Genomic DNA, 26693 nt, shown 5'->3' with positions numbered 1-26693 from the left:
GGGGACAGGAGGATCCGAGAGTAACTGTGAGGGCATGGGATGGCTGCAGGGGGCTGGTAGAAGCACCAGGTGAGTAAAAATGTTAGGGTTTTTTTTTTGCTTGGCTTAAGAATCCCTTTAAGCACAAAGGTGTTTTACCCGGAACTGGGTTTGGCTCTTACAGGCTCTGGAAGGGGAGTGTTGGATGGTGAGAGTAAAGGGGGGGGGGGTAAAGGTCCAAACGACGAGACTGCCATGCTACGGCGCCACCAATCACCCTTGGCAGTTGTCTGTTATCCCTAAGAAGACATCGGAAGGGGGGGGGGGGGGGGGGGGGCAGAGGAAGGCAAACGTTCAGTTCTTCATGAAATAAGCCGGCTGTGATGGCTGATGCTGCTGAGGATCCCGATTGCTGACATCTGGCAGTGCTGACCAGGGTGTTCCAGTTCAAAAGGTGCAGTAGTGTTCATTTCTGTGGTGAGTCTCGACTCCTGGGCAGCATTCAGCATGGCTGGTCAAGATAATCTGGCTATTACAGAAGCATTTGGCTGCAGCGATTCTTAATTCCGGATTAGCGGCTAGCATCATGGAGGGTTCATGCAATATATGAAAGTAGGAATTTAAACACCAGGATCCTAAATATTGCCCCCCTTTAATTCATTTATTATTATTTATTGCATTCATAAAGCACCAACATATTACTCCGCACTCAACAATAGATAGAGATACAGAAAAAAAGATACAAGATCATGCAATGGAGTCTTAGTGATCACATCATTCAAGTACATTGCAGTCGGCAGGAAGGGTATCCGATGATAAGGGGGCATGATCAAGTTGGATACAGTAGGGGGAGGACCTTGCCAAAGGTTTACAATCTAAAGAGAGGGAGTAGGGACACACTAGGTACAGGTTGCATAAATGGTACTTAGATGAGCGAGTAATGGCATTGACAAAGGGAGTAGGTACTCTTGAAGAGGTACATTGTCAGGGCTTGTTTTGAAGGATGAGGCGACCCTGATGGGTAGTGGAAGGGAGTTCCAAAGAGTGGGGCAGCTCTTGAGAAGTCTTGCTGCCTTGGAGAATCGGATAGGGTGGGCTGGTGTATGTCTATGGATGAGTTCAAAGAGGAGATGTAGGTCAGACAGGTCTTGTATGCAGATTCATAATGCACATGGGCGCATTGTAATCAAAGACTAGGCATGCTTTTGGATTGCTGAACATATAGATAACAACTGTCATCCAAAAAAATTCCAAAATGCCAGATCCCCTTTCCTCCTAAACATTTGTCACTCATCATTCTCTCTGACAGTCATTAGGCACAGATTTTCCTGAGAATCAGTTTGATGACTTCCTATCAAACGGTGTTTATGGCCCTTCCTCCTCTCCTCCATATAACAATAAACCTAGTTCCTTATTAACGCCAACTCCTCCACATCATAGTTCTAATGGTAAAACCAGCACTTGTGCAAAAAAGAAGAAATCAATGCACAAGCAGCTTAGTTCTAATGGACCTTTGCACATGCCTTGTCCAGACGCTGTCTTCTGAGGCTAATGGTGGCCACTAATGATCCAGGCACTCGCAGATAAACAGGTGAAGCCTTCGAGACTCAATCTGCCAGAGGTTCCTATTCCACAAACGTGCATTCAGAATTCCAACAAATGCTCAGTGCTGTAGCAAGATTCTCACTATGAATTCCCCCACTCAGGACATCATTTCCTGCAGCCACCCACTACACAACAAGACCACCAGGTGGCCACCACCACAAAGGCAAATGGAAGGATCAGTTGCTATATTATGTGTTTGAGTCCTTATTACAACATAATAGTATTCAAACCATTAAGGAAAACAGCAAGCTTACATTGTGGTTCTTTGCAGACAGGCCCCCAATGCATAGACTTGCATCAAACAAATGCATGCAAAGTTCTAGTGCCGTACAATATAGACTTGCCCATTCTCCTAACCCGACTGGTTTCGCCCTTCTCCTGTCATCCGGTGTAATCTTTGGGTCCTGACAACAAGGAAAACAGATTGGAGATATCAGTAGTGGCATCAGGTACAAAGATAGTAATAACATGAATACATTCCTGCAATAGATTGATTAAAAAAATGGAGTGGTGATGGAATATTCCATAGTGTGAATCAAATGGACAGCGACATTTTTTTCTGATCTGTGCGCTCATTTTTTTCACATAACAATTACATATTAGCAGTACTATTGTAGTATTATATAAAGAAACATTCTGAGAAGCAACTCAGTAAAAACATAAAATTAAAAGCTACTCTTTGATAGTGAAGCATTCTGAGCTTCATCAGTGAGGTTCCCCACAATCAGGAATTTTCAGGATAATGGCCCTTTAAGATTACATGCAGCTATTTATTCTCACCTCTGCAAGTGAGTGAAGTAGTGATTTTCATTAATGCTATTCTGCCGAGGACACTCCATGAACAGAATTGCGGTTGTGCTCCTTGCTGTACTTATGGCGCGCTGATTACATGACCACTGGGCTCATTCAGCAAGGTAACAGGCAATGCTGGAGGTTCTAGAAGGCATAACGTCTAATCTGTGCTCACGCCTCACTAATCAGGTTATTTAATGTATTCATTATTCAGTATACCTTTCTTAGTGCAGCTATGGGCACATGCTACATATTCATGGTCCAAAGGGACTGTTAGTGCTAGTTTTAGTGTGGTTTGCCTTCTTAAAACAGAAGGTATTTGCGTTAGTTCAGGTTTAAGTGCACAGTGCACCACTACTGAATATGCAAATGATCTCTTTACTAGTAACCTTAGCCCGTTTAAAAACGGGCTAGGTCTGCTTGCACTCCTCCCGCTCGTGCATGCGCCCGCACGCCCGCCGCTCGTGCACACGCCCGTCCCTTCTGGCCCGTCCTCCCTCCGCTCTACACAGTCTCTGCGTCCCAGCCTGCACGGACACTCCCACACACAGCACACACACACCACGCACACACACACACCACACACACACAGCACACTACACACACACACAGCACACCACACACACACACACACACACACACACACACACACACACACACAGCACACACACAACATACCACACACACCACGCACACACACAGCACGCACGCACAGCACACACACAACACACCACACACACACACAGCATGCGCACACACACCATACACACAGCACACCACACACACATCGCACACAACATACCACACACACCACACACACACAACACACCACATCACGCGCACACACACACACACACACACACATACACACCACACACACACCACACACACACATACACACAGCACACCACACACAGCACACCACACACACACACACCACACACACACAGCACACTACACACACACACACGCACAACATACCACACACACCACGCACACACACCACGCACACACACAGCACGCACAGCACACACACAACACACCACGCACACACACACCACGCACACACACACACCACACACACACAGCATGCGCACACACACCACACACACAGCACACCACACACACATCGCACACAACATACCACACACACCACGCACACACACACACACAGCACACACACAACACACCACATCACGCGCACACACACACACACACACACACACACACACACACACACACCACACACACAGCACACACACACATACACACAGCACACCACACACAGCACACACGGCACACACAGCACACCACACACAGCACACCACACACACACAGCACACCACACACACACAGGAAGTCAGGCACAGGGACACAGAGACACTTGCATATTATTATAGAGGATGCCCCTGAAGCCAGGCTTACATCCAGAACCGCTGGTGCATAGCACACCTATAGCTTATACATTTTACAGAGCCACATCAAACCAACATGCAGACAGCCTGTTTCAGACTTTTAGCACTCCTCAGTGCATGGTAGGGATTGATATGGCTCTATGTGTCACTCACTTAAAGCTGAGTTAAAGGACAACTGTAGTGAGAAGAATATGGAGGCTGCCATATTTATTTCCTTTTAAACAATACTAGTTGCCTGGCTGCCCTGCTGATCTATGTGGCTGCAGAATTGTCTGAATCACACTCACACCAGAAACAAGCATGCAGCTACTCTTGTCAGATCTGACAATAATGTCAGAAACATCTGATCTGCTGCATGCTTGTTCAGGGTCTGTGGCTAAAAGTATTGGAGGCAGAGCATCAGCAGGACTGCCAGGCAACTGGTATTGCTTGAAATGAAATAAATATGGCAGCCTTCATATCCCTCTTGTTTAGTTGTCCTTTACCGCATATACAGTAACTTCTACACTGAGCATTGCTTTTAAGTAGGAGAGCTTTTCGGTCTATTTTAGTTTTCTATACTTTACTAGTAATTTTGGGTCACCTTGAGCTGATTAGGTATTCTGTTGCTTGTTTCAGGTGATTCTGTAGCATGTGTACAGGTGTCCTCCAATGATAGTGCCCTCACATTCATCCATCCATGAAGCCAAGCATAATCTCAGCTGATAATTTTATTGATTTTTTTTTTCTAAATGAAAGGTACAAACAAGAGTGCTGTGCTAAATATGGTAACTAAGCCCATTCTTGGTGCAATGTAGAAGTTAGTTAGTTAGAACACACTTTGTAAATCAGAACCCTTGCTTTTAAAGGACAGTTGTAGGAAGCCTCTAGAATCTGGAGATGCCAACGCTTTTTCAGCTTGCAAGCTACTTTGAAAATTACGAATTGAAAAGGATCTTCCAGGTAGAATCTACCTATAGATGCAAGCTACGACTGCAGCACATGCTTGCCCAGTATAAAGGCACTTATCCGCAACCGTTCACAACCATAAGGGTGAAGAGGGACCCATCGCTGGTGGGCTTTATGAGGATGTGAAAACCTCTGGACCATCTAGAGCAGTGTCTCTCAAGGACCCCCAACAGTGAATGTTTTGCAGAAAACCCACAAACATTCACAGGTGAGGTAATTGGTGTCTCAGCAGAGTTCAGTAACTACCTCTGTGGGTTTTTGTAAAACATGCACAGTTGGGAGTCCTTGAGGACCGAGTTCAGAACTACTGAGGAAAGTATTTGACTTTTTGCTTTTTGTAGACTTTAGGTTTGCTTTCATTCTTTTAGATCATTTTTGTGTGTCAATAAAGTTGTGTCTATGAACGGTCATCAATCTTATGTTACACCAGGAACATTGTTTTGGACAGTGTTTCTCCTGAATACATGGCATACATATCAGGACATCCCTGCTGGATCTTGTGACCACTGATGTCACTTCCTCCAGGGAGGAACTCTATATTATGCTATCACTGAGTTTGGGAGTGATAGTGCAATACTCAGGTGATGACTAGTACTACACCCCCAGACCCAGATTCATAGCTCCCAAATCTTTTGGAGGGACAGTCCCTGTTTGGGAACCCAATCCCTCTGTCCATCATTCTTCCTCATTTGTCCCTTTTGCTGGACTGATGTTCTGTGTAAATATATGTATCTTTCTACTGAACAAAAATGTGTTTAATTGACTCTAAACCTAATTCCCATCTTTTAAATTAATTTATTTCTTAATCGTGATACATGTACTACACGATACATACTTAGACATATGACTATGGTAGGGGCTAGATTGTGAGCCCCTCTGAGAGGCAGTTAGTAACAAGACAATATACTCTGTACAGCGCTGCGTAATATGTTGGTGCTAAATAAATACTTAAATAAATACATTTCAAATGTTATTATGAAGGAAAATGAACCAGGATAGAAAGGACCAGTGTGGTTTGAATAATAAAACAATATAATTTTCTTTTGAAAGCTTTATGGTATGCGTGACGAGGTGTGCCAGGGGCGTGGTTAGGGGTAGGACAGGGACGTGGCTTAAATGGCCCTCTTTTTTGTCTAAAAAAGTTGGCAGGTATGCAGGTGAGGGTTGCAAACTTGACCTCCTAATGACAGATTTTAGTAAATCAGGTTGATAGGACCCTTCATGTTCTCCAGTGATCTCCAGCCCAGAGAACCTTAATAAATCATGCTCAGTGCGTCTATCTGTCTGGATTCATCTTTTATAACATCATTTTGTTCCGGTTCATCCAGAGCCATTTATGTGTTAACACATCTTCTGGTTTAATGTCAGTTTCTCTTCCTCCCTGCAGTTAAACACAACAGTTTCCACTGCCAGGCCGTGTCTCTCTGACACCCGACCGCAGACCTTAATTAATTTCCCCCCTCGAATAATTAATACAACATTCCATTAATTAAACATTTATCTTCCGCTGGGAAAGCTATCCATATTTTACAGGCCAGTTACGCGAATGCCGATTTCCTTTCTCGTTCCTTCAAGGAGACTGTCTCCATCGTGTCATCATGCTCTGTCCTTGACACGGATCCAGCAAATCTGTGCGACTTTCTGTTGAAACAACTTACTACAGTTTACCATCTGCAGCCATCTGCTCTAAAAGTCATTATTTTCTGAGCTCTTCCAGTTATTTTTTTTCTATTTCATTCTTAAACCTTGGGATACAGAACTTTTACGATCTGTTTATTAGGCCGGTTGCGCCTCTCCCCCCCCCCCCCCCCATCTACCCTATTTGCAATAATTGCACAGCACCCGACAATTTCCACGGCACATTATACAGCCACGTTACAACCAAAAAAATGCCCTCAGTGTAGGTAGGTAGTATAGGTATAGGTGTCCACTGTATAGGAAGCCAGGTATAGGTGCCAACAGTATTGTTACCCAGTATAGGTAGCCAAGTATAGGTGTTCCCAGTATATGTAGCCAGGTATTGGTACCCTAGTATAGGTAGCCAGGTATAGGTGTCCCCAGTATAGGTAGCCAACAATAGGTGCCCCCAGCATAGATAGCCAGTCATTGGTGCCCCCAGTATAGGTATCCAAGTATAGGTGCCCCCAGTATAGTCTAGCCTGGTATAGGTGCCCCAGTATAGGTAACCAGATATAGATGTCCCCAGTATATGTAACCAAGTATAGGTTTCCCCAGTATAGGTAGCCAGGTATAGGTGCCCCCAATATAGGAAGCCAGGCTGTACCCCCTCCCTACCCGGCCGCTGCTCCTTTACCTTCTGGAGTCAGGTGGCTCCCTTCTCCACCACCAAACCCCCCCTGATGGCTGATGCCTCCGCTCCCTCGCTGCATGCCCGGAGCGGCAGAGACCTCAGCGGTGACCTGCAGGCAGTCAGACAGTAGAGCGGTACACCTGGTATCAGAGTGTATACAGGAAGTAAGTCCTTCCTGTATAACCACCGCTACTTGGAGGAGAGTATATTCTGTATGACTGTCTGCGGGTCTCTGAGCTGAGGTCTCTGCTGCATGCCGGGCAACCATCAGGGGACTGCGGTGGTGGAGGAGGGGGTTCCCCTACTCCAGGAGTTAAAGGCATGGTGGCAGGGGGAGTAAGGGGGGCAGGCAGAATGCCTCCCCTTTGAAGACTCCGCTTGCCGAACGTCATCCAGGCAGCATCATGGAAGGTCCGCACCTGTGTCCTTTTCTTTGCAGCACTCCTCACCACCCCTGCCTGGAAGTCCCACATACTTTATATGGCCCACTTCTAAACCCCTGGCTGTGTGGTGTGACGCTGTAAAAAAAGTGGATGCAATTTGATGCGATAGGTGGGTACCCCAAATTCAAATGTTTTATGTCCTGCTGGGCTCAGCAGACAGGGAGTAACAGGGGCACCGGAGGCATTGGGGATGTTTGGGCATAAGTGAACATAAAAATTAGATTTGCGAAAAAGATGATTGACAATTTTACCATCTACTCTGCCTGTGGTGTCCAGGGGGTGCAGGAACTTTGTTGTTGTATTTTAAAAATTAGAGTTTGGCTTTAAAGTGGAGTCAGTTTCATAAGTAAATAGCACTAAACAGCCAGTGATCCCTACATTGACTGAGAAAATGTTGATAGAATACATCTACATGCAGTATATCCTCTTTTTTTCCTCCGAGCACCAACACTGGCAGAATCTATGCTGGTATCTCAGGGTGGCAGGGGTCACTGCAGATGTGGACACTAATTAGCCATGAGAGTGTGATCTGCTCAAGCAGTGTGGGGGTAGGGGCCAGTGACCTCTGTCTCAAACCGGCATCTTTGTTAAGCTTACTGCAGTCACTGCGCTTTGCCTCGTGTCCTAATTAGCCTGGCACATCAGCAGCATTGGATTTATTACATGTAAACAGAGCAGCTGACTATGGAAAAAAACATGCAGATCTGTTACCCACTATAGATGTTTTGGAGCTCATTTTTTTATTATTGTGACTTTAGTTGAGACTTAAAGCATAACTCCACCCTTCCTCATAAAAAGAACTTTCCAGGGGCGTAACTAAGGGGGGAGCAGCAGCTGCGACTGCAGGGGGGCCCAGAAGTGTGTGAGAGGGGGGTGGGCCCAACTACTAACCTTCCCTGCCTCCAATACTCCACATCAGGTGTTTTTGTGGCTACACGTGTTATGGGTGTGAAGATCCTGATGGCCACACTTGTTCCCAGGCTGTGAGGGTCACCAAGAAGAGGCAAAGGAAAGGTTGTGAACATTAACCACCTTTCCGACCGCCTTCCTACCACCTCATGCTGATCGGTGGTGGGAGTGTGGTTCTTTCGCGTCTCACGAGATTAGCAGGGAATGAGCACTCGCTCGAGCATGTGTCCCCTGCACTGCACGCAGCGGGGGACAGAGAACAGACTGCCAGCCAGCGATTGGAGCTGGCAGGCTGTTATTTCATTTCAAAAAAGCTGGAAACCATGTGTACAGCGCTGTGGCCTAGTGCAGCGCTGTACAGAGAAAAGCCCTGTCACTAAATTGTCCCTCCTAACTGTTCACAAATGAATCCCTATCATAGGCTGATGCTTATGTATGTATCATGTAGTGTATGAATGTCGTCCGGGGCTAATGGGGGGGGGGGGGGGGGTGTTAATTAAAATAATTAAAAGAAATAGGGTTTTTTTTATTTTAAAAAAATAAATTTTAACCACTTGACGACCAGGTGTTGTTTGCCTGATCCGTGCTGCGTGGGCTCTCCAGCCCGTAGCACGGATCAGGATTATGCCAGGGCGATCAGACTTACCCCCTTTTTCCCCATTAGGGGGATGTCCTGCTGGGGGGGTCTGATCGCCGCCGGCTTGCTGCTATTTGTGGGGGGGCTCTTCAAAGCCCCCCTCCGCTGCATTTTCTGTGCTCCCTCCCTCTCCCTCCCTACCTCTTCCTCCCTGGGCTGCGCAGGACGGATATCCGTCCTGCGCATTGTAGGATAGGCTTCAGCCTAACATATGCCGGCGATCCCTGGCCAATCAGAGGCCGGGGATCGCCGATCTGCCTTACGGCGCTGCTGCGCAGCAGCGCCGCATGATGTAAACAGCGGGGATTTCTTCCCGCGTGTTTACATTTTGCCCGCGAGCCGCGATCGGCGGCTCTCCGGCTGTTCACGGAGACACCCTCCGTGAACGGACATGGAAAGTTTCCATGGAAACCTGCAGACGACCAGTTTACGCCAATCGGCGTTAGCTGGTCGTCAAGAGGTTAATTAATGAAAAAAAAAATCTCAGCAGCAATCAGAGACCACCAAAAGAAAGCTCTATTAGGTGGCTAGAAAAGGAGGTAACATTCATTTGGGTGCTAAGTTGTATGACCGATGAGTAAATTGTTAAAGTTGTGAAGTGCTGAATTGTAAAAAATTGCCTGGTCTCTGGGGGGTATAAACCTCTGGCACTCAAGAGGTTAAAAGGCCTCATCACACTTTTCCTGGGGGCCCCATGGTTTTTAGTTACACCCATGTAACTATCCCTTCATTTCAGCTCCATACATAGCAGGGATTAATGGCAAGCCCTAATTCAGCTTCCTTAAAGTAAACCTGAGGTGGAAGAGATACTGAAGCTGCCATGTTTATTCCCTTTTAAACAATACCAGCTGCCTGGCAGTCCTGCCTATCATTCTGATCAGAAGAGTCTGGATCACACACCTGAAACATGCATGCAGCTCATTTTGTCAGAAACACCTGATCTGCATGCTTGTTCAGGGCCTATGGCTAAAAGTATTAGAAGTAGAGAATCATCAGGACTGCCAGGCAATGTGCATTGTTTAAAATATGGGAGACTCCATATGCCTCTCACCTCATCTTTTATATGCAAATGCAAGCATACACTCACCTAAAGGATTGTTAGGAGCCCCATTCGCCTTCAGAACTGCCTTAATTCTACGTGGCATTGATTACACAAAGTGCTGAAAGCATTCATTAGAAAAGTTGGCCTATATTGATAGGATAGCATCTTGCAGTTGATGGAGATTTGTGGGATGCACATCCAGGGCATGAAGCTCCCGTTCCACATCACATCCCAAAGATGCTCTATTGGGTTGAGATCTGGTGACTGTGGGGGTCATTTTAGTACAGTGAACTCATTGTCATGTTCAAGAAACCAATTTGAAATGATTCGAGCTGTGTGACATGGTGCATTATCCTGCTGGAAGTAGCCATCAGAGGATGGGTGCATGGTGGTCATGAAGGGATGGACATGGTCAGGTAGCCCATAAAATTTAAACGATGCCCAATTGGCACTAAGGGGCCTAAAGTGTGTCAAGAAAACATCGCCCACGGTAATAAGGCATGATGGATCCATGTTTTCATTCTGTTTACGCCAAATTCTGACTCTATCGAGACTCATCAGACCAGGCAACATTTTTCCAGTCTTCAACTGTCCGATTTTGGTGAGCTCGTGCAAATTGTAGCTTCTTTTTCCTATTTGTAGTGGAGATGAGTGGTACCCGGTTGGGTTTTCTGCTGTTGTAGCCCATCCGCCTCAAGGTTGTGCATGTTGTGGCTTCACAAATGATTTGCTGCATACCTCGGTTGTAACGAGTGGTTATTTCAGTCAACGATGCTCTTCTATCAGCTTGAATCAGTCGGCCCATTCTCCTCTGACCTCTAGCGTCAACAAGGCATTTTCGCCCACAAGACTGCCGCATACTGGATGTTTTTCCCTTTTCACACCATTCTTTGTAAACCCTAGAAATGGTTGTGCGTGAAAATCCCAGTAACTGAGCAGATTGTGAAATACTCAGACTGGTCGTCTGGCACCAACAACCATGCCACGCTCAGAATTGCTTAACCCCCTTGGCGGTATGAAAAATACCGCCAGGGGGCAGCGCAGCAGTTTTTTTTTTATATTTTTTTTTTTTAAATCATGTAGCGAGCCCAGGGCTCGCTACATGATAGCCGCTGCTTAGCGGCATCCCCCCAGCCTCCGGCGATAGGCGATCAGGAAATCCCGTTCAAAGAACGGGATTTCCTGGAGGGCTTCCCCCGTCGCCATGGCGACGGGGCGGGATGACGTCACCGACGTCAGCGACGTCATTGGGAGACCCGATCCACCCCTTGTCTCTGCCTGGCACTGATTGGCCACACAGCGCAGGGGTCTGGGGGGGGGCGCGCGCCGCACCGGATAGCGGCGATCGGGCGCACGGCGGCGGCGATCGGGGTGCTGGCGCAGCTAGCAAAGTGCTAGCTGCGTCCAGCAAAAAAAAAATTATGAAAATCGGCCCAACAGGGCCTGAGCGGCACCCTCCGGCGGCTTACCCTGTGTCACACACGGGGTTACCGCTAAGGAGGTTAAATCACCTTTCTTTTCCATTCTGATATTCTGTTTGGAGTTTAGGAGATTGTCTTGACCAGGACCACACCCCTAAATGCATTGAAGCAACTGCCATGTGAATGGTTGATTAGATAACCGCATTAATGAGAAATTGAACAGGTGTTCCTAATAATCCTTTAGGTGAGTGTATAAAGCACAACATCTGTTTTATTTTGTTTTCCTCTTTGCTACAGTTAGCATGTTCTGCTCCTGTAAGTGCTGTGTTGTGGTATTAGGCTGAAGTGGTTTATTGTATCATGATGTGTAAACCAAAGGCAAATATATCAAGGCCCCACACTGTTGTCTGTGGTGCGGTCCAGCGTTTGATCACTTCAGACTAAAGCCGTGTACACATACAGGGACTGTTGTCTATCAGGGATCAGAACTTCCCTAGGGCAATAGTTGGGAACCAAGGCTGTACAGAGGCATCACTAGCCTGCAGGCTTGGGACATTTTCTGCTTCTATAGTGGGAGAAGGAGGGCTGATGATGCAGTGCATGATGGAGCTGGTGGTGTTGGTGAGAGAACAGTTCCCTCAGCCTGCACCGACACTGAAGGGGATTGGGGGAACCATCTGGTATACTGTATGTATACAGGGCTTAATTCGGTGGGAATGACAGCAGAAACATCCCTGTTTGGAGGGCTGATTTGTGCCGCTCATGTTTTGAGTTAAGAATCTGCTATGAGACCAGGGCCGTATTTCTTGAAAGGCCCATAGGCCCGGGCCTTGGGCGGCAGCAGCCTAAGGGAGCACCTGGAAATGAAGTAGGAGTTGCTGCATATGAAAGAGAAGGCAGCAAATGGGGAGAAACCCATGAAAGAGGGAAGCTGATGTCCAAGGGAGCTGTTCATGAAAGAAATGAGCTGCTGTACATGGATGATACACATGGAATGGGAGGGGCTCTGCTGCACTAGGAAGGGGAACCCCAACATATTTGGCTTAGAGGGAGAAAACTTATGAATTAAAGTGGACCCAAACTAAAAATACAAGATTTCAGAAATAAAATCTATTTTCTAAATTATAATAATAAATAGCAGCCTTTTTTCAGCTGCATGGTGACAAATATAAAATATTTTACATTTATTGGAGAAACCCCTCCCTTCCTTTCATATTGCCGGCAAATAATCCGGCAGACTGGTGGAGTAGATGGTGTCCAGCAAAGGATGAATTGCTAATGGCTGCCACCTGTATAACCCTAGTTATGCAAAGAGAAGGGTGAAAAGCATGCACTGAAGTGCTCATAGGCTTGAAGGAGTGTTTATTTATATTTGAATGTGTCAGAGTGGTGCAACTACATATTTTGAATAAAAAAAATGTTTGGTTTGGGTCCGCTTTAAAGAGAGTCTGAAGCGAGAATAAATCTCGCTTCAGACCTCATAGATAGCAGGGGCATGTGTGCCCCTGCTAAACCGCCGCTATCCCGCGGCTTAACGGGGATCCCTGATCCCCCAAATCCCCTCCGTAATGCGGGGGAGCGCTTCCTGGTTGGGGCAGGGCTAACCACCGCAGCCCTGCCCCACGCGCGTCTGTCAGCGCGTATCTCCGCCTCTCCCCCGCCCCTCTCAGTCTTCCTTCACTGAGAGGGGCGGGGGAGAGGCGGCGATGCGCCGCTGATAGACGCGACTGGAGGCAGGGCTGCAGCCATTAGCCCTGCCTCCAGGAGCGACCAAGTCTGCGACCAAGTGTCACAGTGGGGGGTTTGGGGGTGAAGGGACCCCCGTTTAGCGGCGAGATTTATTCTCGCTTCAGAGTCTCTTTAAGCCTTGTGTAGAAATGAAAATCACAGCCACAAGAAAGAAGTACTATTAAATCATATTTGTTTTTTCTTCCAGCTCTTCTAGTGCTATGTATGTGGTATGTGCAAAAGATTTCCCTCTGTCTTCATTAATGACACCTGGTATTATATATTTATTCATAATAAAATTACCTTTACTGATAAACTACTTCCAAAGCACTCAAGGAACAGTAATCAATGCCTGTGTATTGAGGGTATTTTGCTATAGCACAGATTCAGCACCATGGATAGTGCAAAAGCTGATATTATCACCGCCCCTTACATGCAGCAGCAGATCTTACTATGCATAAAGCTGTTCTGTGTGTTGCATGAAGCTGTTTCCTGAGCTCCAGGATTATCATAGAATCCTGGGTTGCTTTTCTTGCCCTCAAATCTACTTTCTGAGGAGCTGCAATTGAAAAAACAACAACAAAAAACACTTAATGCCTTTATTTTGTGCTCAGAGATCACATGATTATGGCTCCACTTCCTGTCCCAGCATCGCCTAACAGCATGTTTTCATACAGCAGTGAATACCAGCAACACATGGGCTGCCATAAAAAGCCAAACAGGTAAAGAGTGCAGAGGTCACAAGGCAAAATGTGGCGGGGGAGGGGCCTAGGAATTGCAGATACCGCCACTGCCAAATTTTGCTATTTTTCCCTTTCTTCAGGTCTTGGCTGGCTCTCATCCGGTCTCGTTCTGGCCGGCCACAGTCCAATAATGCCGGTTTTTGCCAACCCAAAAGTGGACAGACTTAGGGCTTGATTCACAAACGGTGCTAACTGTTAGCACGCCTGTGAAAACCCCCTTAGCACGTCTAAACGAGCTTTTCGCGTGTAAAACTTTACGCGCGCAAAACTTTATGCGCGTAAAACTTTATGCGCGCACTGCACAGACGCAGGGCGCTCTACGCGAAGTGCCCATTAAAGCATATGGGACTTGATTGAGAAAACCTGTGCTAACCTACTTAGCACCCTGGTTAGCGCGCCTAAAGACTTAAGACGTGCTAAGTAGGTTAGCACTGCTTTGTGAATCAAGCCCTTTGTGTTTTGGCTGTGACATACAGTACTGTATATATGAAATAGCTGTATAGTTTCACCTATTTGTATAGAAGATGAATTTGTAACTTCAGCTATTTTAGAATTGGAGTGCAGCGAAGTAATAGATTTTGAGGATTTGCATTTGGTATAAGAACCTCTGTCACTTAATCAGGAAGTGATGGAAAGCTTCTCAATGGAGGAACATCCCAGTAACAGGAAGGCATAAGTTTTGCCAACAGTACTTTGAGTCCCCTGGAAGAAAAGTGATGGAAAAATATTATTTTCTCCCAGTTCATCTTGTCAGCCTTTCCTACATTACCAAAAATTGTTATAATTGCAGGATGTCCCAGTGGTCCCTGGGACGGAAAGTGAGGAGAAATCTTCCCCAATGGCACCCAAACCACATTCAAAACAAATGTTGCTGCAGCCAGATGAGCCATATCATTATGGGTTCTCCTGAGGAAAATTTTGATCGGGCTTCCCAGCATTCACACCTCCTTTCCATGCGGTGACCCCCATGGCCAGAAATCAAATAACCCCCGCAACCTCTATGAAGCATCCCCCCCCCTTCATAAAAAGTGTGGCCATAAAAACACAACTGCTTTGGAAGGGGCAGTCCCTATATTGGAAGGAGGGAGGGTGAGAGGTTGGAGAATGCGGGAGGTGGGGGGTTTGAGGTAAGCCTGGTTCGCTCTGCAGCAGCATGTGCTGCTCCCTCTACAGTTATGCCTCTGATTGCAATCCTTCTGTGTGTGTGTGTGTGTGTGTGTGTGTGTGTGTGTGTGTATTTGCCTGAAGAAGCAGGTGAGACCTGTGAAACGAGTTGTGTGGGGAGTTATTTTTGTCTATCTTATTAAAGCTGTTTTTAAAAGAGGCCGCTTGTGTCTTCAGTCAGGGCCAGTTCTAGGAACGATGGGGGCCCCAGGGCAAAATTAATCTGGGGGCCCCTATAACCAGCGTTGGGGCAGAGGCCCCTTTATTTATGCAAACCCCTTCACAGCTCCTCAAGTCGACTGACATGCCAATTAGCAGGCATAAGTTCGTAGCGCTTGCTATGCTACTCTGATAAGGCGTCTTAACTCTGATAAGGCGTGCTATTTGTTATAGTGAATCAACCCCGTAGTGTGGTATGCCCCATAGACTTTCATTGCTCTAGCGATAGGCTGCGGTAAAATGCCGCATCAGTGTGAAAGGCCCCTAAAACGATTAATGCCCCGCATTACATTTTGGTTACCCCAAATAGCAGAGAAATCTCTTATCATGAAAAGATGAAGGAAAATGTACTCCAGATTTTAGAGCTGCTGTCCGGTACTGGCTGTTATGTAGATTTTTTTCTGCAGGTTTAACCTTTAGAAATCCTCTCTTAACACTTAAAAACTTTCCCTCAGCATGAATCCAGTAATTATTATTTTGCCATCTGGGTACTTTGCCACCCTGGACTACCCATGTTGCACGTATTAACTTTCTCAAGGAAAGGACAAACTGCTAGTTAACTGTAATTAGCTGTAATTTTTGGTGCAATTTCCCTTTAAGACTAATTACAGCAGCATTGCGAGGGATAAAGGAGCAGGAGCCGCCAGTCACTGCAGAGCTGGGCCGGAGCCAGCTTCCAGCACAGCCGCTAATTACACAGGGAGAGATTGCAAGGTGCTCATTAGTAAATGAGAATAAAACTACTTGTTAGTGATGTCTGCAGAGTGAGTGGAATGAAAGACCGCAATGTATTTACCTTCCGCAGTCACCAGCGGGCCACTCAGAGGTGGGGCTTCTGCAGAATGCCGGGGGAGGGGAGGCCTGTCAGTCATTTGGCAGCAGGAAATAGACTGCATGCTACTGATCCATCATTACAAGGATGAACATCGCTACAGGGGTAGCATACCTCCAGTTATGTATTATTAGTACATTACCAAGCTATGTGACCTCCATGGTCTAGTGCACAGAACATCACTTAGCTGCATAAGCTACATTCAAAAGGAAAAAAAATAACTATGATTAGTTTACTGCCAATCAACTTATCAGTGCATGGTAAAGGGCGTTCATGCAAAAAGGGTGCCAGAGAAAGACCCTAGTAGAATATTGGTAAGATTACTAATATTCTAATATTAGGCTCTATGCAATTGCAATAGTAAAATATCTGTAATTTTACAGATCTTTTACTTATGCCTAGCATAAACGCATTCGCCCTTGAAATCTTTATCATTGCCCAACCCTAGTCGACCTCCACAACCAATTCCTTACCTTAACTAACCTCTCCAAATGATGACTAACCCTAGCCATCCCCCCAACGCATACCTAACTCTAACCGCACCCCTTCCCAACCAATGCCTTATCTTAACTAACCTCCCCAAATAATGACTAACCCTGGCTAACCCCCCCACAACGCATGCCTAACTCTAACCGCCCCCCCGGCTGATGCCTAACACCCTAGCCAACTCCCCACGCGTGCCTAACCCTAACAGACTCCCCCAGCGGATACCTAACACTAACCAACTCCCCTACGGGTACCTAACTCTAACCTATACCCTCAACCAGTGCCTAACCCTATCCAACTACCCCAGCTGATGCCTAACTGCCCCCCCAAACAATGTCTAACCAAAACTGACCCCCTCTCTGATCAATGCTTAACCCCACCCAACGCCCGCAAGTAAACCCTAACTGGCTAGAAATTGTGGGCGCCTGTTGTGGCAGGGAAGTTTGGGCGCTGCCATAAGCGCCCATCTCAATAGCTATGATTGGCAGATATAACTGGAAGATTGGGCACCACAAATAGCAGTGCATTAGTAGCTTCCCCGTTGCGTCTGGCACCCAAATGACCTGCTTTGGTTAAAGGGACTCTGAAATGAAATGTAACGGGCCGAGCACACAGATAGCTATGGAGTGTTCCTTTTTTTTCTTTCTCTGACTGAAAGAGTTAAAAAACAGGTATGCAAGTGACCGTTTCTGTCCAAGTCGGGATCACGTCGGAAATTCCAATTTCCATCAATGCCAATTACCGATTTCGCAGATTGCAAATTACTGTTTTCAAATTTCCAAGGACTTTTTTCTTTTTTTTTTCTTTTTGTTTCTTTTTACATTTTTTGCATTCTTTGATTGGCCAAATATTTCTGTGTTGACTCTGCATTCTCTGATTGGTCCAATGCTTCCGAGTTCTGTGATTGAGCTAAAATGACCGTGGTAATGCGATATTTCCGCAGAACGCTGATTTCAGTTTTCTGACTTCCGATCAGAAATGCAGATTTTCGATTGGAAATGCGAAAATGTCATTTTTGTGGAATAAGCATCATTACAGCCGTAAAACACTTTCCTTGCAGAAAATGGCTTCTTAGAGCAGGGGATAGATAAAAAGGGTCAATAGTTCACAGATCTTAGCTGTGGCATACTTGTATGCATGTGTCATTGAGCAGAGACAATGAAACACTTAAAAAGTAGATTTTAAAATAAAACTGTGGGATAGCTAAAATAAAGAGTCATTTTTAGGAAAAGGAGGATAGATACAATTGTTTATCTTATCAGTTTTATTTTCACCTCATGTTTCCTTTAGGCTGGTTTCAGAGTGGGACGTTACAGGCGCACGTTAGAGCAGCTTGTAACGCACCCCACCGCACAGCAATGAAAAATCAATGGGCTGTTCACAGTGCCCACGTTGCGTTACTTAGTAACGCTGCGCCATAAGACAACGTACTGCATGCAGTACTTTATAAGCGGCAGAGCCGCGATAGACTGCTTGCACATGCTCAGTAATGTTGGGGAGGAGCGGAGAGCGGCCAGGCACATGGCTAATTAATATTCACTGCACTCAGTGACGTGCAGTGTTTACTTCCTGGAGCGGCCGCTCTGTGCGGCGATTGGCCAGGCGGGACCACGTGATGCCGCATGCGTCCAAGAGTACGCATCACGGACACCAGAGTGAGCTGCACAACGCGGCTCACTCTGACGTCCACAGCAGAGAGCACCAGGCGTTGCGTTAGGGGCACGTTATGCGACCATAACGTCCCCTAAAACGCAACGTCCTGGTGTGAAACCAGCCCTAAGGTACAACAGGTCTACTTCAAATCCACTTCAGCCTCCTCTTCCAAGCTATTTATTTATTGTCTGCAGAAAATAGCAATCTGAAAGTCAAGTATTTGCTTTTTATTACCTATAGAGCCTTTTCCTTTAATCTCTGTGTATTACCAAGCGGCCTGCACTTCTAGCTGAAGGGAAATGCGGATATTATCGCCACGGAAACATCTGGTCAGCGGCATTCTTCATTGAAGCCTGACACTTAAAGTGCTTTGACGGCTGGTGCTCCCTCCAAGGCGATGACGAGTGCGTCCATTTTCCAGAGGGTCAAACATAAATATATTTCACATGTATCTTTAGCGTCTCCGTTTTCCATTACAATTATTACTGAAAACAAAATGATTTGTTGGGGAGGAAAAAAAAAGTGAGTTTTTAAAAATGTATCTCTGCAAAATGTTGGCGTTTAGATAGATGAGAGAGCCACCTTTATACCTGCCTTTACCGCCACCTAAGGGTCATACCAGTTATTGCATGTAGTGCTCTGTAAAGTGAGAGGTAATTGGAAACTCGTTTTGTGCTTTAGCCTGGCTGATGTGCTGATCCTCCCCTTTTAATGCCTTTAGTTTTTTCAAAGTCCCACATTTTCTGCACACTGCACAAGCATGCATATGAAAGGGGTTGTAAATAATGTTTGCCAAGTGTTTCCATATCTGGCTGTTGCCATAGTCTCATAAGGAATAATGTGAGCAGCCAGCAAGCAAGGCAATGAGATGCAAGACAGGTTATGTGGGCACTGCAACTAATTAGGAAATTAGGTGGCTATGGCGCAATGAGTAATTAAAGTGGACCTGAACTTTTGCACAGGACAGAAGGAAAACATAGAGAAATGCACCCTCAGGGCCAGATTTACCTTAAAGAGAACCAGAGATGAAGCACCCTCATGTATTTTACCATATATATCAATGGGAACATGACAGTAAACACCTACTCTGCTCTTTGTTTCATTCTTCTCTGCTAGAGCTGCCTGTTATCAGCTTTGATAAGAATCCCCTACTGAGCATTCAGTCTGGCTTTGCCCAGGAATTTTATAACTGAGTCAGTCTTCTGTGATGTCTTTTCAAGCCCAATCCTGCCCCCTTCTGGCTCTGATTTCCTGCTAGGAGGATACACATAGCAGGAAATCAGAGCCAGAAGGGGGCAGGCTTGGGCTTGAAAATACATCACAGAAGACTGATTCAGCTATAATCATTCGGGGCAAAGCTAGACTGAATGATCAGTCGGGGATTCTTATCAGAGCTGATAACAGGCAGGCTGAGCAGTGAAGAATGAAACAAAGAGCAGAGTAGGTGTTTACTGTCATGTTCCCATTGATATATGGTAAAATACATGAGGGTGCTTCGTCTCTGGTTCTCTTTACGGCAATCTAGGCAGGTGCCTACAGGCACCTGATGATGGAAAGGTGCTTCCCTCCCCTCCCTATGCAGAGTCCCAAGCGAAGTGTAAAGGAGAGGTTATTTACCTGACTCTTGGCATTCTGCTGACGAGATCTCCCTTCTGTCGGGAGCACCTCTAGCTACCTAATACTGAGGGTATCTCTGGCTACCTTATGCTAAGGGACACCCGAAACTACCTATGACGGGTAAGGGAGAAGTGACAGCTGGGCCAGCGATCACACTTGCAGTGCGGTTTGATGGGGGTTTGTAGGTTCATGGAGGGCAAAGTCTAAGTTGCTGGGACATCTGTGCCTACAGGCTCCTGTGGTGTAATTCCAGGCCTGTGCGCCCGTACTGTATTTAGAGAGTTTAGCCTGCCTAATTACCCCTAGTAATCACAAGTGTAATTTGATCTCTCAGCTGTGTCAGCTGGCTGCCTCGGCTAGGCAGCTAATTTGTAAACACAGGATATTAACCTTATGTCTGCTTCCATGAAAGCAGGAAGTAGACACTCTGCAGATTTATTGCAGGATTTGTATCAGCTGTAACAATGAAACATTTTTCTTTAAAGGTTATTATGCTGTTGCTAATCTTTTAGAGCAGAGAGGAAGTTTTGAGTTCAGGTGCGCTTTAAATTGGGCGCTCGGAGTTCAGGGTGACAGTCGGTGCAGGGCTCCCCCGACTATCAGGCAGCATTGGTGACAATCATCATCAGGGTTCTGTTATTATATAGCCACACTTCGTATTGACTGTGGCACATCTGTAGCCGAGTAATGTTGTCAGTTGCAATGGAGTGGTAGTGTATTATCTGCGGTGCTCAGCCATAGTGTTAGGCATAAGAATATGGGAGGTGAGTGTTAGGTGTAGGTAGCAGGGAAGTTTTTCCCACCTCACAATTCAATGCCTGACATCACAATCTCTTTTGATGGCACTTCAATAACCCCAATCCCTTTCAGGCACGCTGCCTAGGTGTAGTACTGGTCTCTCATTCAAACCACACATTGACAAACTATCCTCGTGTATCCTCTACCTAAAAAACATCTCCCGCATCTACCCTTTTCTCACACAGGACACTACCAAACTTCTGGTGCATGCCCTGATTATTTCATGACTAGACTATTGCAACTCTCTGTTGCCTACCCGCCAACCATTTAGCTCCGCTACAGTCCATGATTAACTCTGCTGCACCACTCATCAACCTCTCCTCCCATTTCTCCAGCCCTACCCCCCTCTGTCAGTCCCTTCACTGGCTGCCAGTTACACCTCATCCACCTCTCCTCCCGCTTCTCCAGCCCTATCTCCCTCTGTCAGTCCCTTCACTGGCTGCCAGTTGCACCTCATTCACCTCTCCTCCCGCTTCTCCAGCCCTATCTCCCTCTGTCAGTCCCTTCACTGGCTGCCAGTTGCACCTCATTCACCTCTCCTTCCGCTTCTCCAGCTCTATCCTCCTCTGTTAGTCCCTTCACTGGCTGCCAGTTACACCTCATCCACCTCTCCTCCTGCTTTTCCAGCTCTATCCCCATCTGTCAGTTCCTTCACTGGCTGCCAGTTACTCCTCATCCACCTCTCCTCCCGCTTCTTCTCAGCCCTATCTCCCTCTGTCAGTCCCTTCACTGGCTGCCAGTTATACCTCATCCACCTCTCCTCCTGCTTCTCCAGCCCTATCTCCCTCTGTCAGTCCCTTCACTGGCTGCCAGTTGCACCTCATCCACCTCTCCTTCCGCTTCTCCAGCCCTATCTCCCTCTGTCAGTCCCTTCACTGGCTGCCAGTTACTCCTCATCCACCTCTCCTCCTGCTTCTCCAGCTCTATCCCCCTCCGTCAGTCCTTTCACTGGCTGCCAGTTACACTTCATCCACCTCTCCTCCCGCTTCTCCAGCCCTATCTCCCTCTGTCAGTTCCTTTACTGGCTGCCAGTTACACTTCATCCACCTCTCCTCCCGCTTCTCCAGCCCTATCTCCCTCTGTCAGTCCCTTCACTGGCTGCCAGTTACACTTCATCCACCTCTCCTCCCGCTTCTCCAGCCCTATCTCCCTCTGTCAGTTCCTTCACTGGCTGCCAGTTACACTTCATCCACCTCTCCTCCCACTTCTCCAGCTCTATCCCCCTCTGTCAGTCCCTTCACTGGCTGCCAGTTACACAGAGGATACAATTCAAAATCCAGACTCTTGCCTACAAAGCTCTTTACAACCTAGCTTCTTCCCATTTAAATAACCTAGTTCCCAGATACCATCCTAAAAGCAATTTCCCCTCTACTAACAATATTCTCCTGTCTTCCTCTCTGGTCACCTCTTCTCACGCCAGCTTACAAGACTTCTCTCAAATTTATTCCCCTCTTCTGGAACTCCTCCATGACATCCGCCACTCACCCACATTTAGGCGCAACTTGAAAACTTACCTCTTCAGGCAAGCATATTCTCCTACCTAGGACACTTTGGTCAATGACCAACATTTCTATTTTATGATACACAGCTTTCCTTCACCTACTGTCCTATCCCTCAAACCTTTAGAGTCTAAAGTTTAGACTGTAAGGCCTTTTTGCCAGGGCTCTCTTCCCCTTCTGCCTTTCTATGCTGTGTATTATGCGCACATATCTTCCACCCCTGTGTAAAAATCTGTAGTTCATTTGTTCATTGCAGCAGCTGTAATCCACCATTATCTTGTATTGTTTACTGTTGTGTACTGTTTTATGCTTATTTGTATTGTTATACCATGTATTCATCCATTAGAAACAAAAACCCGAAATGTCTACTTGTGCTTTAATTTACTTTAATTTTAGCCAGCAAAATGCATTACAAAACAAGGTTCCCAACATGTTAAAAATCCTAAAACCAATCTGGACCATGTGAGCTTGTATCATTTTTCACCCACTGTCCTCATGATGGTATGTTGCCGAATTGGTCACCCAGCCGCAGCCTATGCAAACCAATCGGTTACTCAATCATTATTGGACAATTGTGGGCCCTCCACCCGGCGCACACCACGAGGCCTCCTCACTCACACACAGCTTGACAGTGCACTGCCACTCAGAAGCTACCTGATGGGATCACTGAACTAGTTCTCAGTTCATCCCCTTTATTTACTGTTAAGGTATGTTGTTGTCTTCAATGGAGGTATATCTAAACAAGCTGCTTCCAATCTCCCCAGTATTCCCTTACTTAATTTCCAGCCCCTGGCCAAAGGAAAACTCAACTCCAGATAAATTGCAGTCCCTCAGACTTCCATCTATTCCATGGGCTTCCAGGCTATACAAACAGTGTGTGTCTGCCAATGCTCGTTTTACTCACGACCTTGCTGCCTTTAAATCAGTCCTTTTCCGAGGGAGTTATACTCGGGGCTCACAGAAGTCCACTAGCCCGACGCTGTACGTGCGTCACCTCACTTGCGCTGATTTTAGCTGGCTGCTCCGGTCTCCCCTTCCCGCATGGCTTGCGGAGGATCGTGTTGCCGCCCGGCGTCCCGTGGTCCACCTCGCCCCGCCCACTTATACCATGTATGCTGTTGTACAGTGCCATGGAAGATGCTGGCCTTATATAAATCAATAATAATAATAATAATGTTACTGTTAGGCATAGGAATGGGGGAGATTAGTGTTAGGAGTAGTTTTGTGTGTGTGTGTGTGGGGGGGGGGGGGGGGCGGTTACTGTAGTGTTAGGTGTAGGTGGGGGGAGGGGTTTAGCATAAGAAGTGGAATAGGGGAGGGTTAGTGTTAGTAGTGTTAGTTGTAAATGGGGAGAGTTGGTGTTTGGCATATGGGCTTTTGAGTTAGATGTAGGTATGGAGGTTTAGTGTTAGGTGTAGGTAGGGAGGGTTAGTGTAGGGCATAGGTATGTAGGTTTAGTGTTAGGTGTAGGTAGGGAGGGTTAGTGTTAAGTGTAAGTATGGAGCGTTAGCGTTTGGTGTAGGTAGGGAGGGCTAGTGTTAGGTGTAAGTAGGAAGGGTTAGTGTTAGGTGGGGGGCTGTATTAGGTGTAGGCTGGGATGGTTCATTTTAGGTGTAGATAGAGATGTTTTGTGTTCGGTGTAGGTAGGGAAGGTTAGTGTTAGGTGTAGGTAGGGGAGGTTAGTGTTGGACATAGGTAGGGAGGGTTAGTGTTAGGTGTAGGTAGGGAAGGTTAGTGTTGGACATAGGTAGGGAAGGTTAGTGTTGGACATTGGTAGGGAGGGTTAGTGTTAGGTGTAGGTAGGGAAGATTAGTGTTGGGCATAGGTAGGGCTGGTTAGCGTTAGGTTGTAGATATGTGGGGTTAGTGTTGGGCATAGGTAAGGAGGATTGGTGATAGGTGTAGGTAGGGAGGATTAGTGTTAGGCATAGATGGAGAGGGTTGGTGTAAGCTGTAGGTAGGAAGGGTTAGTGTTAGGCATCGGTAGGAACAGTTAGTGTAAGGTGTAGGGAGGGTTAGTGTTGGACATAGGTAGGGAGGGTTAGTGTTAGGTTTAGGTAGAAACAGTTAGTGAAAGGTGTAGGGAGGGTTAGTGTTGGACATAGGTAGGGAGGGATATTGTTAGGTTTAGGTAGGAACAGTTAGTGAAAGGTGTAGGGAGGGTTAGTGTTGGACATAGGTAGGGAGGGTTAGTGTTGGACATAGGTAGGGAGGGTTAGTGTTAGCTTTAGGTAGGGAGGGTTAGTGTTAAGGTGGCCACACACGATACAATAAAATGATCCGATTTTACAGTATTTCGTTTAAAACGATCGTATCGCTCGAAAAAATCGAAAGCTTTTTTTTCATTCGAAAAATCCGATCGGATTTCCCGTTTTTTTCTATTTAAATCGATCCGAAATGCCAGATATGTCTCTTCAATTTCTACTATAGATTGTATGGTGTGTGTTAGATTGTTAATTTATTAATATACACAACCTAGCAATTTTCTCTGAGTTTCCAATCAGATTTATCATAATTGAGGAAAAAATTAAACATAGGTGTGGTACATTGGTCATATTTTTGAAATGTTACAATCAGTCAGAAAAATGTATTGCAATTCTTAAATTGAACAGATATTTAAAAAATTGTATAGTGTGTGGCCACCTTTAGGTTTAGGTAGGAAGAGTTAGTGTAAGGTGTAGGGAGGGTTAGTGTTGGACATAGGTAGGGAGGGTTATTGTTAGGTTTAGGTAGGAACAGTTAGTGAAAGGTGTAGGGAGGGTTAGTGTTGGACATAGGTAGGGAGGGTTAGTGTTGGGCATAGGTAGGGAGAATTAGTGTTAGGTTCAGGTAGGGAGGGTTAGTAATGGGTATAGGTAGGGAGTGTTAGTGTTAGGCATAGGTGGGGAGGGTTAGTGTTAGGCATATGTAAGGAGGGTTAGGGTTATGCAACAGGCAAGGGGGTTTGTGTTATGCATAGGTAGGAAGGGTTTGTATAAGTAAGGAGGTGGTGTTAGGGGATAGAGTAGGAACATGATGTTAGAAAGCAATGGAAATAATAGCACAATTTCTGGGCCCGAAGGCGATATTCAAATAATGGCAATACCCAGTGCCCAAATGCACACACACCTTTTTTTACACATACGCGTGAGATGCGCACTGAGAAAATGCATAATATTCCTTATTCATTTCAATGCGACTGTGACTCTGCAGTTCTCTGCCCACCATCGATCCCCACCCATCAGACACGAGGCATTAGCTAAGCCAGCATCACTGCATCCTTTGCCTTAGTGCAGTGTTTCTCAAACCTGTCCTCATGACTCCCCAACGGTGCATGTTTTGCAGGCAGCCTCACCTGTGCTCAGGCGGGGTAATTAGTGTCTCAGCTACATGGAATCCACCTAGCTGAGACACTAATTACCCCGCCTGTGCATTGGCGAGGCTGCCTGCAAAACATGCCCCGTTGGGGAGTCACGAAGACAGGTTTGAGAAACACTGCCTTAGTAGATATAAAAATCCACACAATCCAATTTATTATGTATGCACAATTATTTTCTATTTGATCATTAATGTCTCTTGTGTAACTGACATTTTATGAGCTATAAATTAGTTAATAATGGCAAATAATTACTGTATTTGACATGTAATGGTTCTCACAGTGGTAACCTACTCATATAATAGTAATTAAATAGATACTCCTACATGATATTATCTGTTTCCTCTATTAATGGCAATGGGTCATTTTCCTTTTCATTAAACAGGAACTCTAAGCAAATATATATAAAAATTGTAGTTTAGGTAATTATACATTTTATGTTATTATTTTCTATCCAGCTGGTATAAATACAGGTATTCTAATCTGTGCACTATAATTCTCTGTACAGCAGCTCTCACAGTGGGAAGCATGGGGGTAATTCGACATTATAGGGCCCCATAGCAAAATTTCTGTGGTGCCATCATATCTAGGCATTCTTGAGCAATGCTACCTGCCCCTACCCTATGAATAGGAATTTGGTCAATTTACATTCTCATGCAATGCAGTGCACACTGTGTATAGTCAATGAGCACTGACACAAAGTCAGAAGGTGGAGCAACAAAGCAAAGTTAATAACGAACACAGTAAGCACCATCTGGGCCTCACTTTTCTCCAGGGTACCATAGCAGTTGCTTTGTCTGCTGTGGCTATTGGTACACCCCTGCTGGGGGGGGGGGGTTGTACTGCCAATCTTCCTAGCAGGAAAACAGACCATTGTGATGAGTCATCAGTGTGCTGCAACTCTTCACTGTCCAATCAGTGTGTCCTCAATTATCTAGACAAGACAAATAACATGTATATCACGCTTTTCTCCTGGCGGACTCAAAGCGCCAGAGCTGCAGCCACAAGGACACGCTCTATAGGCAGTGTTAGGGAGACTTGCCTAAGGTCTCCTACTGAATAGGTGCTGGCTTACTGAACAGGCAGAGCCGAGATTCG

General features: G+C 46.1%; 1 protein-coding gene and 1 long non-coding RNA gene across 13 annotated transcripts in view; one reads left to right on the top strand and one right to left on the bottom strand.

Annotated features, from left to right (window-relative positions):
- Nucleotides 1–26693, top strand: part of DAB1 (DAB adaptor protein 1) — a 996155-nt gene that overhangs the window by 817327 nt on the left and 152135 nt on the right. The window lies entirely within an intron of this gene.
- The window catches only part of LOC137520880 (uncharacterized), a 28006-nt gene continuing 2162 nt past the window's right edge, over nt 850–26693 (bottom strand). The window contains exons 2-3 of one of the 2 annotated variants that reach the window (XR_011021961.1): nt 1839–1988; nt 850–1086 (exon numbers count right to left, since the gene is read on the bottom strand). This is a non-coding gene — a long non-coding RNA (uncharacterized lncRNA). Of the gene's footprint in view, nt 1087–1772; nt 1989–26693 lie in introns of those variants that run through there. The other variant, XR_011021960.1, reaches the window with a different exon arrangement.

The sequence above is a fragment of the Hyperolius riggenbachi genome, chromosome 6 (assembly GCF_040937935.1).
Source record: "Hyperolius riggenbachi isolate aHypRig1 chromosome 6, aHypRig1.pri, whole genome shotgun sequence".
Taxonomy (NCBI): Eukaryota; Metazoa; Chordata; class Amphibia; order Anura; family Hyperoliidae; genus Hyperolius; species Hyperolius riggenbachi.
Note: the sequence above shows the minus strand (reverse complement) of the source record. Positions and strands in the feature narration are given on the sequence as shown.